The sequence below is a fragment of the Populus euphratica genome, unplaced genomic scaffold (assembly GCF_000495115.2).
Source record: "Populus euphratica unplaced genomic scaffold, PopEup_1.0 scaffold699.1, whole genome shotgun sequence".
In the NCBI taxonomy this organism is placed as follows: Eukaryota; Viridiplantae; Streptophyta; class Magnoliopsida; order Malpighiales; family Salicaceae; genus Populus; species Populus euphratica.
Genome location: NW_011500576.1, coordinates 62,530 through 65,781, shown reverse-complemented (window position 1 = coordinate 65,781; position 3,252 = coordinate 62,530).

Genomic DNA, 3,252 nt, shown 5'->3' with positions numbered 1-3,252 from the left:
TAGATACATTATTATAAAACATATTTTAGTTAAGGAGTTATTGATACTTCAAGTGCAAAATGATGATATAAAACCTTGATAAAAATGCACTTTTAAGTACTAATCACACCCCCCAACCAGCTTATTACTAGTCCCTAGTAATCAAAGCGTAAAATAGAAAAACAATTTGCAAATTCCACAAAGCAAGGTATTCATCATTTAACTTCCATCAAAGCATAAAAAATACAAAGAGAGAAAGGAAGAGCATGATCTTGATCTGGAAATCAAGATGCCTAAATGCATGGCAAATGCCTCCTTTTATAGGCCAAAAATGGGAACTATTGATTTGATGACTAATTGATAAGTGGGTGACCAACTTTTGACTTGGTGACAATCCTTATCTTCTCTTGTCTGCCCAAAACGTCATTGATAACGTCAAAACTGGAGCCAGTTGCAAACATGAAAGTTGTAGGCAATTGTCTCAGCTTTCTTGTGTAAAAATTTCAGCTCATTTGGACTTCTAGAACTCCAGATATGGCCAAAATACCGAACAGTGCTCGGGCTGGAAGACAGATTCGGGCTTCTTTGTTGTTGCTACAATTTGGACTTGATAATGGCCTTTTTAGATCTTGGGCTCCATATGAAAGTTGTAGGCCTATGTCTTACCTTTCCATCCATATAAATTTGACCTAAATCTGAGATATATAGCTCCAGATATGACCCATTTACCGAACAGTGTTCCGGTTTGGATTGCACCGACATCTCTTTTCTAAGTTTGGCCATCTCTTTATCCTTGCAATTTAAGTTCTTCAAGTCATCAATCAATCCTTTCATTTATGTGATAGGCCTGCATTAAAAATAGACATTTACCACAATTTATAGGTATCTTATATTATTAGATACATTCTTATAAAACATATTTTAGTTAAGGAGTTATTGATACTTCAAGTGCAAAATGATGATATAAAACCATGATAAAAATGCACTTTTAAGTACTAATCAAGCTTCCCCTAATAGTATTCATAGGCTTGGTTAGGATCATTTTTGGTGGACTCTTTTTAGTTGGTATATATCTACAAACTTCCACTTTCTTATTATTGTCAGTTAGTGTTCCTACCAACTCATCTTTTTTGGGTTTCATCCATCTTAACATTCCCAACGTCATTATATCTTCTACCTCAAAATGAAACTCCTTACACGAGTCAATATCATGCCCAAACTACTGATGATATTTACGATATTCATTCGCATTCCCTACAACTTGTATTTTGACTGGTGTCTTTAAATAATTAGCTTGCCTTAACATCTCATACAATCTATCCATAGTCACCCTTAAAGTTGCTTTACTTCCCCTTCCTATCTCCAAGCTATTAACTCCCCCATCTCCAAAGGCATGATTTGGTAGAGAATTAGAATTCACATTTAGAGATTCATCAAAAGAAATCCATCAATCATTAATGAGTTGAAGGATTTTTCTTTTGAATGCAACACATCCTCAGAGATTCATCAAAAGAAATCCACCAATCATTAATGATTTTTCTTTTGAATGCAACACATCCATCAATATTATGACCAACACCACCAGCATGGTATTCACATTTTTTATTGGGTTTATACCAAAAGGGAAATGGTGGTTGTAAAGGTTAAAAGGGAACAAGTGCTACCTGACCAATGCTAAGCAATCTTTGGTGCATTTCAGTAAGAGACATGGGTAATGGTGGAAGTTGCACTTGATCTATTGGAAAATTTCTTCTTGGGCGATAAGCATTATTGGTTTGGTTGTTTATTAGGTTATTTTGGGTGTTTGTAGGTGAAAAGAATTTTATGTTGGATATGGTGGGGCTAGGTGTAATACTTTTGAAGCTATAATTATCTTGGTAGGTTTTCTTCCTTCTACTTTCCCTTTCAACATTGTGAACTTCCGTTTCTTTCCTTTTTCCAATAAAATCTCTTTTTTCAATAGGATCCACGATCCTACCCGTTCGAACACTTGTTCGATCCTTTCAGCTATGACAACCAAATCAGAGAAATTTTATGCCGCACTACCTACCAAGTATTCAAAGTATGAGGCTTTGAAAGTATTGGAAAATAAACCAATCATTTCCCTTTCCAACAATGGAGGATTTACTTGTGCGGCTAATTCATGCCACCTTTGGGCATATTCTCTTACAGACTCCTTATTGCCTTTTCCATAGCTTGCAGACTTGATCTATCTGGGGCAACATCCATGTTGAACTTCTACTATCTAATAAAAGCATCAACCAAATCCTTCCATCCTTTAATCTTGGCATTATCCAAACGCATATACCAACCAAGAGCAGCATCACTTAAACTGTCTTGAAAGAAATGGATCAACAACTTCTCATCATGGACTACTTCAGCCATCTTATTACAATATGCTTTAAGATGGGTGATTGGGCATTGAGTTCCCATATATTTAACAAATTCTGGAACTCTAAATTTTCTGGGAATAACCACATTAAGCACCAAACACATTTTAACGGCCTTCACCAGATTATACAAACTATTCCCTTCTATTGCCTTCATTCTTTTTTCTAAAGCAGCTAGTTTTTCATGACCATTTTCCTCTACTATCTTGTTTCTTTGAGGTTTTTCCTCTATCAAAACAGCATGGAGGACCCTCATTGGATGTGCTAATTGAGTAGGCATGAAATTAGCAATATGTTGAGGTTCAAATGGCGGAATAAAGGGAGGTGGAGGCTGAGGTGTAAATGTTTGTTGAGAAGATGTTCCTTCTTCAACTCTAGGCCTCAAAACTTGTTCAAGCAGGCTAGTAAACCTTGCTACATCCTCTTTCAAGATTTCCAACTCTCTTTGGTGTTGAATTTCTAACTAAGTTCCCTCTTTATTTTCTATTTTCTTCTATGAACGAGTATTATGGATACGTTTCAGTTGAGGACCTATATTTCACCTGTTATATGCAAAATATGACAATCTATAAGCAAATGTATGAGATGCATGAATGTGAATGCAACATATTGGATATAGATTCGCTTTGTATTGGTGATATATGGCCATCATTCTTTAAATTTGTGGGTTGAGCTTGAACTTGATGTCATTGTTGTGATACTAAGAAGATATCTACTTAGCTTTTTGACATTTGGGCTTTCAGCCATATACACATATTTTTGCTTTGAAAATGTGGGTCTCAACCCTTTTTATTACTTATTCAAAAGCTTATAGTGAAAAATTAATCTAATCTATTACAGGAGAAAAAACACTACCTCTAGTAACTATTGCTCTTAAAAAAAA